Below are 17,363 nucleotides of genomic sequence, written 5' to 3' on the forward strand. Positions count from 1 at the left end.
CTTTGGTCAAGGGAATGAAGACATTTCTGACTCACGCAAGTTTCTTGGAGGTGTGCCAGCAGACCAAGTTGATCAATCAACCAATCCCTCTCCCTTCCTCTTATCTCCCTCGGCAACTCTTCCGTATGTGTGTTTGTGTACACATATGTAGTTACTTGCGAATTTAAATCTGTCTATATATTGATGTTTATAACCATTTACAAACAAGCAATTAAATCTCGAAGGATAAAGTAAAAGACAGGAACAGTCTCCATCCATTCCTAGGACATCGGCCTTGTTCTTCCGAGAGGTGTACAACACATGCAAGGGCCGGAAAGGAAAAGGTGGCGAGCCCAGGCAGGCAGTTCTATAAGAAATCCCTGTGGGATTTCGAGTCTCCCTGATTGGGACACCCAAATCGAGTTCAAAGGACAGCACCTGATGAATGTAAGAGGAGAAAGAGGGCTGGAGCTTGGAAGGAAAAAAGAGAATAAAAAAAAAGACGTGGTCCTAGGAGAGCAAGCTAGCCTTAGAAACTCAGCAAGTTTTCCTGAAGGAAGGACAGTTTGGATGAACGTCTGACCCATGACTGAGAGACCAGCAACTGAAATGGAAGTGGAAGCCACCTGCTGCGGGAAGATTCTGGAACCCTAGCAAAGCTAGTTGCCTTGGAGAGCAACCAGGTCTCAACAAACCTTGGACTCCTTCCTCAGGTACCAAATGTCCTCCCTCCTGAGTTGGGAAAGATGCTTTGGGAATCTGTGTGTGATAATGCCATCTCAGAGATGAGCTTTCCAGATCTATGATGGAAGTAGCCCATCTGATTGTGGTGCAGGGGCACCTGTGTGTGTGTGTGTGTGTGTGTGTGTGTGTGTGTGTATACGTGTGTGTGTGTGTGTGTGTGTGTGTGTGTGTGTGCAGGCAGGCAGGCACTCAATCGCAGTGAATGTATGATCAGCCAGCATGTGCATGGCACCCAAGCCAAGCAACTTGGCACAGAGTCACGAATGCTCAGGTCATACGAAAGAGGGCTTCAAGTGAGGAAGGTGGGATTAGGAAAAGAAATGGATGCACAGAGTGACACATTGGAAGGTTCAGGACATTTATTGGCTCGTGGAATAAAGGAACATGTTTCCCTCTCAACAGTGCAACTGACCCCCCAAGAGCGTTGTTGGCGCCATGCACATCCCAGTTAACCTGCAGAAGGTCTCAGGGTGCATCACAGGAAGACATTCCCACACAGACAAAGTCATCACAGTGCAACCAAGGATCTCTTGCATGGATCGACCTAGATAGCAGCCTCTGGTTGCATCTTCCAGAATGTGACTGGTTCTGAGTGGTGGAGGGGCCGCGGGCATTGGCTTCTCCAGGCGGCTTGGCGCCCTCCATTTCTTTGCATTCCATGCGCCTTGCAAAGGTCAGAGTGACTGCAGCTGGTCTCTGGGCCCTGGCATGACGTGAGTTGCCTCCCGCGTGCCCCTAAGGCCACGCAGGAGCCGCGGGAGCAGACCAGGCCTGCCACTGCATTAGGCTGTCGAGGGTGGCCAGCGCCCAATGCAGGGAGGCTCCGGCATGTGCCAGCTGCCAGGAGAGCCAGGCGCGCTGCGAGGGGCTGGGCTCTGCACTGGGCTGGGCGCTGGCCTGGGCTCCGGGGCGGCCGGGCAGCTGCAGGAAGGCGCCGCCTGGAACCTGCAGTTCCTCCAGAGCCACCTGGAGCGCGCCCAGGTGTTCGGAGAGCCCTGCAAGCACCGGGCACTGCGGAGGCGAGCCGGCTCTTGGTGGCTGGTATGGGTGGCAGTGGCGGAGACGCTTTGGGGACGACGACAGCCGCTCCTCGGGGTGATCTCTGTGGCTTCGGTAGTGGTGGCGGCGGGGGCGGCGTGCCGAGCCGGGAATCTTCTCTGGCGGCGGCGATCTGCTCTGAGTGTCGTGGTCGCGGAGCGGCCAATGCCTGCGTGCAGACACTGCGCACAAGGGAATGTGTGCGCATGGCAAGCGGTCAGTCCAGGGAGTTCGTGCGCACCAGCGCGTTCATTTCCCAGGGCACGCCCTGCCCGCCGGACTCAACCGCCTCCCGCGGATCCCCGCAGCAATCCTCTGGCGTCCAGCTCTGGCGTCCCCTTCAAGCCCTGGAGTCCTCTGCTGGGCCCCGCATGGCGGGAGCCCCTCCACCAGGATCAGACTCTCCCCCTGAGGACTCCCCAGCCCGGGAGTCCCAAGTCTCCAAACGCCTGCCCAGTGCAGCCCAGCGCGAAACCTACCTCCTCTGCAGGGAAACCGCCACAGGTGCTTGCCTCGCCCTGAGGCCGCGGGTTGCGCTCCCTGCTGGCGGTCTTGGCGGCGGGCACCACTTGGTTGGTCCTGCTGGTGCCCAGAGCAACCACTGGGGCTTCTCCTGCGTTTCCTGCCCCTGGCCTCGCTCCGGAGGGCTGTGACCTTCTCAGGCTGCTTAGAAGTGGCTGTGGGGGAGATGAGGTAGCAGTGAGTGCGAGTGCCCGCCTGCACCCTAACCCTGCTCGCTGGCTCCCTGGCATCCTGGTTCCCCGGCTGTCTGGTCTGGCCGTCTCTGAGGGAGGGAAGGCAAAGGTCCTGTTCCAGCAGCCACTGCAGTCAGAGCTGGCTCCACCCCAGTTGCCCCCACCCCTACCCCCACCCGCTCTCCAGGGCTCCACAGGCCAGGCTCAGCTCCCCAAGGCTCAGCCTTCCTTGGGGACCAGGAGGGTGAGGAGGGGACTTGTGGTCAGCTTCCAGGGCCACGGGCAAGCTCCAGCAAACACGCCTTCAGCTGCCTCCGCCAGCTTTCCTCTGTGCCTTGGCTTCTCCTCTCCCCTTTCTCAGGCCAAGACACCTGCTGCCTGCTTGCCTGCCTCAGCCCTCCCTCAGCAGGGTGTCCCAAAGCCTGTGGCCAATGGCATTCAAGAGAGCTCTTGGAGCTGCTCACAAGTGTTTGACTTCCATGCCTGTGAGAATCCTGCAGAAAGTTCGTGCAAATGACATGGCCCAAACATTCAACCAGCGCCTTGCCAAAGCTTCGGGGAGCCAACCAGGTGATCTTTGAGGTCCCTTTCCAAAGCCCTTTTGGAAAGTGCCTCCCACCCCCCCATCCTCTCCCCCCACCCCCCCATCCCCTCCCCCACCCCATCCCTTCACCCCTCCACCCTCACCATCCCTGTAGAAGGCTGTGTTCCCTGGCCACACAACCAAACGCCACCTCCAAGGGTTGGCCACAAGCAGCTAGAATCCCACCTGTTCTTCTCTGAGAGCTGGCCCCGGGCTGAATTTCGGGTTCAGGTTCAGGTTTGGCGGCATTCATTTGTGTTTCCAAGGGAGACCCATCTTCTCCCTTCTCTTGCATGGATGGATGTCCATTTGCAGTGAGGCTTTCCGAGCCTGTGCAGGGGCCACTGGTCCCGTGTGAGTGCCCCTGGCCAGGGCTCCTGCCTGTTGGAGCTCCCTGTGCTTCCAGCATGTCGACAGCAGGGCTCCAGCTGCCTGGGAGTGAGTGACCTGAACAGGGAGCAGAGCAGGATTATATAGGTGCTGGGCCCGCCCTCTTGTGGTATGCATCCTGGGATTGCTGAGGAGGGCACCGCCTTCTTCAGAGAGGCAGAGAGGCAGAGAGGCAGAGAGAAGGGATTACATTGGGCTTGTCTGTGTGTGTGAGTCTAAGCCTTGCTCTGGGGCATTTCTTCTTGTTGTCTAAGCCTTGGTGACTCCTGGGTGCTGAAGCAAGGGACAGTGTGCTCTAGGCTGTGTGCATGTGCCAGAAGAGCATTGCTCTGGAGTCTGCGTGGGGGAGGTAGGGGGTGCCTTGGTGGCTCTTGGTTTGACTGGTCTCTGTGTGTGCGTGCTTCTGGTCAGTGCACCTGAGAACTCTCTGCTGGGGACCAGAGAGCTCTTTGGTCAAGGGAATGAAGACATTTCTGGCTCACGCAAGTTTCTTGGAGGTGTGTCAGCAGACCAAGTCGATCAATCAACCAATCCCTCTCCCTTCCTCTTATCTCCCTCGGCAACTCTTCCGTATGTGTGTTTGTGTACACATATGTAGTTACTTGCGTATTTAAATCTGTCTATATGTTGATGTTTATAACCATTTACAAACAAGCATTTAAATCTCGAAGGATAGGGGAGAATCAAGATGGCGGAATAGGATAAGGACATGTTTAAACGGACGGAGAAGCATTTAATCAGGATGAAGCAGAGAGAACACATTCTAGGAAATAGGAGAGGACAGAGCAACAGCAGAGGGGTACCTGGAGACTGACAGACGCAGGGATGCAGTGGACACAACGGTGTGGTGTTACAGTGACTGATACTCCAACGGCATTCAGCTAATGGGCGATCTGATCTCCATGAGCAGCTGGAACTTCACCAACCACCAGGTGGGAAGGGACTTTCACTGGGAGCTTGGGAGGTGAACCCAGACAAAGAACCGTCCATCCTGCTGGTCCGTTTGATTTGACCAGGAGCAGAGACAGAGCAGCAGATCCCAGGCGGGCAGTGTGAGAGAACAGCGTGGATTTCACAGCCCAGTCAGCTCCCTGGAGCCGAATTGGGCGCCATTTCGCATAAGCAGACAAAGGCAAGGGAAAGGACTGAGCATTCGCTGAGGTGGGAGTGAACTCATTTCTGACTCAGTGAACTGCATCAACGTGGCATTCTACAGGTTCTACCCAAGACAGGTCTGGGGAGCCCTCAGATCTGACGGCCAGCAGATCAAGCACTCTAGTACTGGTACGTCAGGCGCCATTTTGTACACTGTGGCAAACGCTTTAGGACCGCAGGGGACTACAGTGAATTGCGCATGTGCTGAGCCCATGAGAACTCACTGAGTTCTGTGGATTGCACTGGTCTTGCAGCAAAATAATACTGACTGTGGCATTGTACCGGTCAAAATAGGTCCGTGTGGCACCCAGACCTAAAGTCCAACAGGTTCCAGCAAGATCAGCGCCACCAACAACCTAGCTACATAGGACACCTGGCGTCTCCCTAATCCTGGGACCTGCTCCAACTGAGAGTGCGAGAAAGATTGCAGAGACAACGGTACGACCTCAGCTCGGTATCACAGGAGGTGGAGAGTGGTGAGCCAGGAGTTGGGGCTACGCAGTTCTTCCTGGAAAACCCAGACCTGGAACTCGCTGGAGGGAGTGGCACAATTGGCTGCAAGCAAAGAGTTGTGTACCAACTGCAAGAAGTAAAATCCAACTGTAGACCTGTGGGTGACAGAGCTTAGAAACCTACCCCAAGGAGAAGACTCTGCTACCCAGAAGCACAATGACCAAGAGCAAAAGAAGAGACAAAGGCACCATGAATATCCCTGAAAACTCCCCTGCAAAGGAGCAGAAACCTTTGCCAACCTCACAGTTCACTGAGGAAGACATCGAGAAAATGGGGGACACAGAATTCAGAAAACTCATTTTAAAGCTTCTGATCAACAATGAGAAGCACATACAAAAGTTCAAAGAATTTAAGGAAGCAGTAAAGCAAATCAGAAATGAAGAACACAGTAGAGCAAATTAAAAGTACAGTGGAGAGTCTCCAAAGTAGAGTGAAGCAAGCAGAAGAAAGAATCTCAGGACTGGCAGATATTTCCCGTCATCAGGGAGAAGCAAACACGGAGAAGCTGGAAGCAGAGCTGGATCAGGCCAACAAAAGCATTCAGGAATTGAAAGACACTATGAAGAGGCCAAATATAAGAGTTATGGGAGTCCCAGAAGGTGCAGAAAGAGAAACTGGCTTTACAAATATATTTAATGAAGTAATAAAGGAAAATTCCCCTAATCTAGAGAAAGAATTGGGAAACATCATCCAGGAGGGGCACAGAACTCCCAACAAGCTTGACCAAAAGCGATCTTCACCACCAAGACACATGATCATCAAGCTCTCTTCAACTGAACATAAGGAAAAGATCCTGAAATGTGCACGTGAAAAAAAAATCAGTTGACATATAAAGGAATACCAATGAAGCTCACAGGAGATCTCTCACAGCAAACTCTACAGGCAAGAAGAGAATGGAGTGACGTATTCCAGATTCTAAAAGGAAAAAAATTGTCGGCCTAGGATAACATATCCAGCAAAGTTTTCTTTTGTCTTCGAAAATGAAAGAAAACTCTTCCACAGCCAGGAAAAGTGAAAAGAATTTGCCTCTTCCAAACCTGCCCTACAAATGATACGTCAAGAAGTTCTCTTGACAGAGAAGAGGAATGGCACTCAACCAAACCAAAGGCAAGTGGGAAGAACATCCCAGTAAAATGACAACACAAGACTAAACCAGTGAACACCCCATTCCTAAAATGACAGGACCAAAGTACCACCCATACCTATTAACCCTGAATGTAAATGGCTTAAGCTCAATCAAACGTCATAGATTAGTAGACTGGATTAAAAAACAAACCTCATCTATCGGTTGTCTAGAAGAGACACACTTCACCAACAAAAATCAGTGGAAACTGTATCACATGGGATTTGATGTTTTCCCTTAGTTTCATCTCTTCAAAACACTCTCTTCTGATTAAATCATTCAATGACTCATAGCTCATACAGCAGCATCATTTTCTTCAAGAAGGTTCTTGATTTTCATTTCTTCAGCTACACGTTAGTCATTTAGTAGCATGTTATTTAACTTCATGGTGTTGCTAATTTCTTTTTCCTTCCTGTTGTTGATTTTGTTTTGTGACTTTTCATTTAAGGGGATGTATAGTAGCTGTGTAATGGAGACTGTTACATCTACTGACATGTTATTTAACTTCATGGCATTGTAAATTTCTATTTTCCTTCCTCTTGTTGATTTTGTATTATGACTTTTCACTCAAGGGGATGTACGGTAACTGTGAAACGGAGACTAACACACTAGATGTGAGCATACGATGCAGTATGCATTCTTACTTCCAGACAAAGATGGACTCTCAATGAAACTGTTTACTCTATCTTCACAAGAGGACGCTGGACTCTCTGTGATTGTCAATGCCCGCAATGATGGACATATGACCATATATGAAGAACTATACTTCAGTAATGATATAGAGGAACTAGGCGGGGGAGGGGGCAATTGGGGCTGGGATAAGGAAATACCAGGAGCCTATGGAACTGTATCATAAAATGATAGTAATAATAATAAAATGTCAAAAAAAAGCCTCAAAGGATAAAGTAAAAGACAGAAACGGTCTCCATCCATTCCTAGGACATCGGCCTTGTTCTTCCGAGAGGTGTACAACACATGCAAGGGCCGGAAAGGAAAAGGTGGCGAGCCCAGGCAGGCAGTTCTATAAGAAATCCCTGTGGGATTTCGAGTCTCCCTGATTGGGACACCCAAATCGAGTTCAAAGGACAGCACCTGATGAATGTAAGAGGAGAAAGAGGGCTGGAGCTTGGAAGGAAAAAAGAGAATAAAAAAAAAGACGTGGTCCTAGGAGAGCAAGCTAGCCTTAGAAACTCAGCAAGTTTTCCTGAAGGAAAGACGGTTTGGATGAACGTCTGACCCATGACTGAGAGACCAGCAACTGAAATGGAAGTGGAAGCCACCTGCTGCGGGAAGATTCTGGAACCCTAGCAAAGCTAGTTGCCTTGGAGAGCAACCAGGTCTCAACAAACCTTGGACTCCTTCCTCAGGTACCAAATGTCCTCCCTCCTGAGTTGGGAAAGATGCTTTGGGAATCTGTGTGTGATAATGCCATCTCAGAGATGAGCTTTCCAGATCTATGATGGAAGTAGCCCATCTGATTGTGGTGCAGGGGCACCTGTGTGTGTGTGTGTGTGTGTGTGTGTGTGTGTGTGTGTGTGTACGTGTGTGTGTGTGTGTGTGTGTGTTCAGGCAGGCAGGCACTCAATCGCAGTGAATGTATGGTCAGCCAGCATGTGCATGGCACCCAAGCCAAGCAGCTTGGCACAGAGTCACGAATGCTCAGGTCATACGAAAGAGGGCTTCAAGTGAGGAAGGTGGGATTAGGAAAAGAAATGGATGCACAGAGTGACACATTGGAAGGTTCAGGACATTTATTGGCTCGTGGAATAAAGGAACATGTTTCCCTCTCAACAGTGCAACTGACCCCCCAAGAGCGTTGTTGGCGCCATGCACATCCCAGTTAACCTGCAGAAGGTCTCAGGGTGCATCACAGGAAGACATTCCCACACAGACAAAGTCATCACAGTGCAACCAAGGATCTCTTGCATGGATCGACCTAGATAGCAGCCTCTGGTTGCATCTTCCAGAATGTGACTGGTTCTGAGTGGTGGAGGGGCCGCGGGCATTGGCTTCTCCAGGCGGCTTGGCGCCCTCCATTTCTTTGCATTCCATGCGCCTTGCAAAGGTCAGAGTGACTGCAGCTGGTCTCTGGGCCCTGGCATGACGTGAGTTGCCTCCCGCGTGCCCCTAAGGCCACGCAGGAGCCGCGGGAGCAGACCAGGCCTGCCACTGCATTAGGCTGTCGAGGGTGGCCAGCGCCCAATGCAGGGAGGCTCCGGCATGTGCCAGCTGCCAGGAGAGCCAGGCGCGCTGCGAGGGGCTGGGCTCTGCACTGGGCTGGGCGCTGGCCTGGGCTCCGGGGCGGCCGGGCAGCTGCAGGAAGGCGCCGCCTGGAACCTGCAGTTCCTCCAGAGCCACCTGGAGCGCGCCCAGGTGTTCGGAGAGCCCTGCAAGCACCGGGCACTGCGGAGGCGAGCCGGCTCTTGGTGGCTGGTATGGGTGGCAGTGGCGGAGACGCTTTGGGGACGACGACAGCCGCTCCTCGGGGTGATCTCTGTGGCTTCGGTAGTGGTGGCGGCGGGGGCGGCGTGCCGAGCCGGGAATCTTCTCTGGCGGCGGCGATCTGCTCTGAGTGTCGTGGTCGCGGAGCGGCCAATGCCTGCGTGCAGACACTGCGCACAAGGGAATGTGTGCGCATGGCAAGCGGTCAGTCCAGGGAGTTCGTGCGCACCAGCGCGTTCATTTCCCAGGGCACGCCCTGCCCGCCGGACTCAACCGCCTCCCGCGGATCCCCGCAGCAATCCTCTGGCGTCCAGCTCTGGCGTCCCCTTCAAGCCCTGGAGTCCTCTGCTGGGCCCCGCATGGCGGGAGCCCCTCCACCAGGATCAGACTCTCCCCCTGAGGACTCCCCAGCCCGGGAGTCCCAAGTCTCCAAACGCCTGCCCAGTGCAGCCCAGCGCGAAACCTACCTCCTCTGCAGGGAAACCGCCACAGGTGCTTGCCTCGCCCTGAGGCCGCGGGTTGCGCTCCCTGCTGGCGGTCTTGGCGGCGGGCACCACTTGGTTGGTCCTGCTGGTGCCCAGAGCAACCACTGGGGCTTCTCCTGCGTTTCCTGCCCCTGGCCTCGCTCCGGAGGGCTGTGACCTTCTCAGGCTGCTTAGAAGTGGCTGTGGGGGAGATGAGGTAGCAGTGAGTGCGAGTGCCCGCCTGCACCCTAACCCTGCTCGCTGGCTCCCTGGCATCCTGGTTCCCCGGCTGTCTGGTCTGGCCGTCTCTGAGGGAGGGAAGGCAAAGGTCCTGTTCCAGCAGCCACTGCAGTCAGAGCTGGCTCCACCCCAGTTGCCCCCACCCCTACCCCCACCCGCTCTCCAGGGCTCCACAGGCCAGGCTCAGCTCCCCAAGGCTCAGCCTTCCTTGGGGACCAGGAGGGTGAGGAGGGGACTTGTGGTCAGCTTCCAGGGCCACGGGCAAGCTCCAGCAAACACGCCTTCAGCTGCCTCCGCCAGCTTTCCTCTGTGCCTTGGCTTCTCCTCTCCCCTTTCTCAGGCCAAGACACCTGCTGCCTGCTTGCCTGCCTCAGCCCTCCCTCAGCAGGGTGTCCCAAAGCCTGTGGCCAATGGCATTCAAGAGAGCTCTTGGAGCTGCTCACAAGTGTTTGACTTCCATGCCTGTGAGAATCCTGCAGAAAGTTCGTGCAAATGACATGGCCCAAACATTCAACCAGCGCCTTGCCAAAGCTTCGGGGAGCCAACCAGGTGATCTTTGAGGTCCCTTTCCAAAGCCCTTTTGGAAAGTGCCTCCCACCCCCCCATCCCCTCCCCCCACCCCCCCATCCCCTCCCCCACCCCATCCCTTCACCCCTCCACCCTCACCATCCCTGTAGAAGGCTGTGTTCCCTGGCCACACAACCAAACGCCACCTCCAAGGGTTGGCCACAAGCAGCTAGAATCCCACCTGTTCTTCTCTGAGAGCTGGCCCCGGGCTGAATTTCGGGTTCAGGTTCAGGTTTGGCGGCATTCATTTGTGTTTCCAAGGGAGACCCATCTTCTCCCTTCTCTTGCATGGATGGATGTCCCTTTGCAGTGAGGCTTTCCGAGCCTGTGCAGGGGCCACTGGTCCCGTGTGAGTGCCCCTGGCCAGGGCTCCTGCCTGTTGGAGCTCCCTGTGCTTCCAGCATGTCGACAGCAGGGCTCCAGCTGCCTGGGAGTGAGTGACCTGAACAGGGAGCAGAGCAGGATTATATAGGTGCTGGGCCCGCCCTCTTGTGGTATGCATCCTGGGATTGCTGAGGAGGGCACCGCCTTCTTCAGAGAGGCAGAGAGGCAGAGAGGCAGAGAGAAGGGATTACATTGGGCTTGTCTGTGTGTGTGAGTCTAAGCCTTGCTCTGGGGCATTTCTTCTTGTTGTCTAAGCCTTGGTGACTCCTGGGTGCTGAAGCAAGGGACAGTGTGCTCTAGGCTGTGTGCATGTGCCAGAAGAGCATTGCTCTGGAGTCTGCGTGGGGGAGGTAGGGGGTGCCTTGGTGGCTCTTGGTTTGACTGGTCTCTGTGTGTGCGTGCTTCTGGTCAGTGCACCTGAGAACTCTCTGCTGGGGACCAGAGAGCTCTTTGGTCAAGGGAATGAAGACATTTCTGGCTCACGCAAGTTTCTTGGAGGTGTGCCAGCAGACCAAGTCGATCAATCAACCAATCCCTCTCCCTTCCTCTTATCTCCCTCGGCAACTCTTCCGTATGTGTGTTTGTGTACACATATGTAGTTACTTGCGTATTTAAATCTGTCTATATGTTGATGTTTATAACCATTTACAAACAAGCATTTAAATCTCGAAGGATAGGGGAGAATCAAGATGGCGGAATAGGATAAGGACATGTTTAAACGGACGGAGAAGCATTTAATCAGGATGAAGCAGAGAGAACACATTCTAGGAAATAGGAGAGGACAGAGCAACAGCAGAGGGGTACCTGGAGACTGACAGACGCAGGGACGCAGTGGACACAACGGTGTGGTGTTGCAGTGACTGATACTCCAACGGCATTCAGCTAATGGGCTATCTGATCTCCATGAGCAGCTGGAACTTCACCAACCACCAGGTGGGAAGGGACTTTCACTGGGAGCTTGGGAGGTGAACCCAGACAAAGAACCGTCCATCCTGCTGGTCCGTTTGATTTGACCAGGAGCAGAGACAGAGCAGCAGATCCCAGACGGGCAGTGTGACAGAACAGCGTGGATTTCACAGCCCAGTCAGCCCCCTGGAGCCGAATTGGGCGCCATTTCGCATAAGCAGACAAAGGCAAGGGAAAGGACTGAGCATTCGCTGAGGTGGGAGTGAACTCATTTCTGACTCAGTGAACTGCATCAACGTGGCATTCTACAGGTTCTACCCAAGACAGGTCTGGGGAGCCCTCAGATCTGACGGCCAGCAGATCAAGCACTCTAGTACTGGTACGTCAGGCGCCATTTTGTACACTGTGGCAAACGCTTTAGGACCGCAGGGGACTACAGTGAATTGCGCATGTGCTGAGCCCATGAGAACTCACTGAGTTCTGTGGATTGCACTGGTCTTGCAGCAAAATAATACTGACTGTGGCATTGTACCGGTCAAAATAGGTCCGTGTGGCACCCAGACCTAAAGTCCAACAGGTTCCAGCAAGATCAGCGCCACCAACAACCTAGCTACATAGGACACCTGGCGTCTCCCTAATCCTGGGACCTGCTCCAACTGAGAGTGCGAGAAAGATTGCAGAGACAACGGTACGACCTCAGCTCGGTATCACAGGAGGTGGAGAGTGGTGAGCCAGGAGTTGGGGCTACGCAGTTCTTCCTGGAAAACCCAGACCTGGAACTCGCTGGAGGGAGTGGCACAATTGGCTGCAAGCAAAGAGTTGTGTACCAACTGCAAGAAGTAAAATCCAACTGTAGACCTGTGGGTGACAGAGCTTAGAAACCTACCCCAAGGAGAAGACTCTGCTACCCAGAAGCACAATGACCAAGAGCAAAAGAAGAGACGAAGGCACCAAGAATATCCCTGAAAACTCCCCTGCAAAGGAGCAGAAACCTTTGCCAACCTCACAGTTCACTGAGGAAGACATCGAGAAAATGGGGGACACAGAATTCAGAAAACTCATTTTAAAGCTTCGGATCAACAATGAGAAGCACATACTAAAGTTCAAAGAATTTAAGGAAGCAGTAAAGCAAATCAGAAATGAAGAACACAGTAGAGCAAATTAAAAGTACAGTGGAGAGTCTCCAAAGTAGAGTGAAGCAAGCAGAAGAAAGAATCTCAGGACTGGCAGATATTTCCCGTCATCAGGGAGAAGCAAACACGGAGAAGCTGGAAGCAGAGCTGGATCAGGCCAACAAAAGCATTCAGGAATTGAAAGACACTATGAAGAGGCCAAATATAAGAGTTATGGGAGTCCCAGAAGGTGCAGAAAGAGAAACTGGCTTTACAAATATATTTAATGAAGTAATAAAGGAAAATTCCCCTAATCTAGAGAAAGAATTGGGAAACATCATCCAGGAGGGGCACAGAACTCCCAACAGGCTTGACCGAAAGCGATCTTCACCACCAAGACACATGATCATCAAGCTCTCTTCAATTGAACATAAGGAAAAGATCCTGAAATGTGCACGTGAAAAAAAAATCAGTTGACATATAAAGGAATACCAATGAAGCTCACAGGAGATCTCTCACAGCAAACTCTACAGGCAAGAAGAGAATGGAGTGACGTATTCCAGATTCTAAAAGAAAAAATTGTCGGCCTAGGATAACATATCCAGCAAAGTTTTCTTTTGTCTTCGAAAATGAAAGAAAACTCTTCCACAGCCAGGAAAAGTGAAAAGAATTTGCCTCTTCCAAACCTGCCCTACAAATGATACGTCAAGAAGTTCTCTTGACAGAGAAGAGGAATGGCACTCAACCAAACCAAAGGCAAGTGGGAAGAACATCCCAGTAAAATGACAACACAAGACTAAACCAGTGAACACCCCATTCCTAAAATGACAGGACCAAAGTACCACCCATACCTATTAACCCTGAATGTAAATGGCTTAAGCTCAATCAAACGTCATAGATTAGTAGACTGGATTAAAAAACAAACCTCATCTATCGGTTGTCTAGAAGAGACACACTTCACCAACAAAAATCAGTGGAAACTGTATCACATGGGATTTGATGTTTTCCCTTAGTTTCATCTCTTCAAAACACTCTCTTCTGATTAAATCACTCAATGACTCATAGCTCATACAGCAGCATCATTTTCTTCAAGAAGGTTCTTGATTTTCATTTCTTCAGCTACACGTTAGTCATTTAGTAGCATGTTATTTAACTTCATGGTGTTGCTAATTTCTTTTTCCTTCCTGTTGTTGATTTTGTTTTGTGACTTTTCATTTAAGGGGATGTATAGTAGCTGTGAAACGGAGACTAACACACTAGATGTGAGCATACGATGCAGTATGCATTCTTACTTCCAGACAAAGATGGACTCTCAATGAAACTGTTTACTCTATCTTCACAAGAGGACGCTGGACTCTCTGTGATTGTCCATGCCCGCAATGATGGACATATGACCATATATGAAGAACTATACTTCAGTAATGATATAGAGGAACTAGGCGGGGGAGGGGGCAATTGGGGCTGGGATAAGGAAATACCAGGAGCCTATGGAACTGTATCATAAAATGATAATAATAATAAAATGTCAAAAAAGCCTCAAAGGATAAAGTAAAAGACAGAAACGGTCTCCATCCATTCCTAGGACATCGGCCTTGTTCTTCCGAGAGGTGTACAACACATGCAAGGGCCGGAAAGGAAAAGGTGGCGAGCCCAGGCAGGCAGTTCTATAAGAAATCCCTGTGGGATTTCGAGTCTCCCTGATTGGGACACCCAAATCGAGTTCAAAGGACAGCACCTGATGAATGTAAGAGGAGAAAGAGGGCTGGAGCTTGGAAGGAAAAAAGAGAATAAAAAAAAAGACGTGGTCCTAGGAGAGCAAGCTAGCCTTAGAAACTCAGCAAGTTTTCCTGAAGGAAGGACGGTTTGGATGAACGTCTGACCCATGACTGAGAGACCAGCAACTGAAATGGAAGTGGAAGCCACCTGCTGCGGGAAGATTCTGGAACCCTAGCAAAGCTAGTTGCCTTGGAGAGCAACCAGGTCTCAACAAATCTTGGACTCCTTCCTCAAGTACCAAATGTCCTCCCTCCTGAGTTGGGAAAGATGCTTTGGGAATCTGTGTGTGATAATGCTATCTCAGAGATGAGCTTTCCAGATCTATGATGGAAGTAGCCCATCTGATTGTGGTGCAGGGGCACCTGTGTGTGTGTGTGTGTGTGTGTGTGTGTGTGTATACGTGTGTGTGTGTGTGTGTGTGTGTGTGTGTGTGTGTGTGCAGGCAGGCACTCCATCGCAGTGAATGTATGATCAGCCAGCATGTGCATGGCACCCAAGCCAAGCAACTTGGCACAGAGTCACGAATGCTCAGGTCATACGAAAGAGGGCTTCAAGTGAGGAAGGTGGGATTAGGAAAAGAAATGGATGCACAGAGTGACACATTGGAAGGTTCAGCACATTTATTGGCTCGTGGAATAAAGGAACATGTTTCCCTCTCAACAGTGCAACTGACCCCCCCAACAGCGTTGTTGGCGCCATGCACATCCCAGTTAACCTGCAGAAGGTCTCAGGGTGCATCACAGGAAGACATTCCCACACAGACAAAGTCATCACAGTGCAACCAAGGATCTCTTGCATGGATCGACCTAGATAGCAGCCTCTGGTTGCATCTTCCAGAATGTGACTGGTTCTGAGTGGTGGAGGGGCCGCGGGCATTGGCTTCTCCAGGCGGCTTGGCGCCCTCCACTTCTTTGCATTCCATGCGCCTTGCAAAGGTCAGAGTGACTGTGAGTTGCCTCCCGCGTGCCCCTAAGGCCACGCAGGAGCCGCGGGAGCAGACCAGGCCTGCCACTGCATTAGGCTGTCGAGGGTGGCGAGCGCCCAATGCAGGGAGATGCTGTGTAACCATAAGGAAGTTTTTTTGTTTGTTTGTTTGTTTTTTATGATGACATACATCATTGCAATAATTTGGGGAAAATTTGTCGTTGGTGTTTGTTTCGGGGGTAATCTCAGTTTGTGCATAATTGTACCACACAATTCAAAAATAAAATAAAATATTATTTAAAAATGTTATTCTTTTCATTAGTATAATTTAATGATACAATTCCCTAGGCCCTGTACTTTTCCTTATTACCTTCCCAATTTCCTCTTCTCTTACTGAGTTGTCCTATATCATTAGTATAGTATAGTTCTTCATGCACAGTCATATATCCATTATTGTAGACCTGGACAAAGGCATAGTCCAGCTTCTTATCGTCAAGATACTGTAAACATTTTTGTTGCGAGTCCTTCTTTGGTGTTGAGGTAGAGCTGCATACTGCATTGTATCCTTACATCTGGATATGATAGTCTCTGTTACACAGTTATTATACCTCCCCTTTAATGAATAGCCACAATACAAAATCAACAACAATATGGAACATAGACATTTCTTTAAAACAGTAAGAAAAATAGGCATTCCTTTAAAACACCATGAAGTTAAACAACATGTTTCTCAATATGGTCGTCTCCCTTCACAGTTACTATACATCCCTTTAAATGAAAAGCCACAAAATAAAATGAACTACAGGAAGAAAAAAGAAATTGACAGCACCATGGATTTAAATATCATGCTACTGGATGGCTAATGTTTCACGAAAGATATGAAAAAGAAAATCAAGAACCTTCTTGAAAAAAAGTGATACTACTGTATGAGCTATGAGCCAGTGAAGAATTTAATAAGAAAGTGTTTTGAAGAGATGAAGCCATCAAAAAAAATCAAAATCCATGACCATATTTTCCCTGATATTTGTTTCTGAGCTATGTCTCCTGTAGACAAGAAATAGATGGGTTTTATTATTTCAATCTATTCTACTACTCTATGATATTTGATTGATGAGTTTAAGCCATTTATATTCAGGGTTAACATGAATGTGTGGTAATTTAGTACTGTCATTTTAGCAATGGGTTATTCATTTAGTCTTTTGTTATTTTACTGGGATGTTCTTCCCACTTGCCTTTGGTTTTGGTGGGTGCTATTCCTCTTCTCTGTCAAGAGAACATCTTGACGTATCATTTGTAGGGCAGGCTTGGAAGAGGCAAATTCTTTTCACTTTTCCTGGCTGTGGAAGAATTTTCTTTCATTTCAAACACAAATGAAATATTTGAGTGTTAGTTTTCCTGGGCTGACAATTTTTGCTTTTAGAATCTGTAGTATGTTGCTCTATTCTCTTCCTGCCTGTAGAGTTTGCTGTGAGAGATCTCCTGGGAGTTTAATTGGCATTCCTTTATATGTCAATTGATTTTTTTTCACGTGCACTTTTTTTCTCTTTTTTTTTCATTAATGATTTTGCATTATGTGACAGTTTCATAGGCTCTGGGAATCCTGCCACCCCTCCCCACGCCCCTTCCCCCCGGTGGATTCCTCCACCTTGATGCGGTATTACAGTTCAAATTCAATCAAGATTCTTTCCTTGCAAACATATACCAAGCATAGAGTCCAGCTACTTATTGTCCAGATGGGTTGAACAGTTTCTTGGGGAGACCATTTCTGGTCCGAAGTTAGAGCTGGTAGAATATCATCCCAGTCAATTAAGAGTCCCAATATAACATCAAGAGCAATTTGCAACATTATGGAATTGACATGGTTTTGAGTACCAGTATGTTAAAAAAAAAAAAAAGCAAGTTCTTAACCACAACCTATGATTAGCTCATTGACATTTCAATTTTAGTTTATATACAGGACCGGCTGCTATATACCTTAAAATGGCTCTAAGGTACCATTCAGCTGTCTCGTGTCTATTTCATTTTAGTATTTAGCCATTTGTTGTGTTATAGTATAATTTTGCTGATCTTGGCAGATTTTAGGATAATCTAGACTGGCTTGTAACTCTAACAAGACATTTGTCCACAATTAAGGTGCAGAACATTTTCTTGGGGGGGTGGTGCAGGAAAATCCTCAACACCATGGTGAGGAGTGACTAATCTTTGTGTCCCACCCAGCGAGGCATGAGCCAATCCGCGCCAGCTCTTTCTTGTCAGATTCCAAGCTCTACTTTTTGTTGTTTGTCTATCTATTTTAGGTTTTTTTAGTTTGTCTGATTGTTTGTTTGC

The sequence above is a fragment of the Ochotona princeps genome, chromosome 14 (assembly GCF_030435755.1).
Source record: "Ochotona princeps isolate mOchPri1 chromosome 14, mOchPri1.hap1, whole genome shotgun sequence".
NCBI classification, from domain to species: Eukaryota; Metazoa; Chordata; class Mammalia; order Lagomorpha; family Ochotonidae; genus Ochotona; species Ochotona princeps.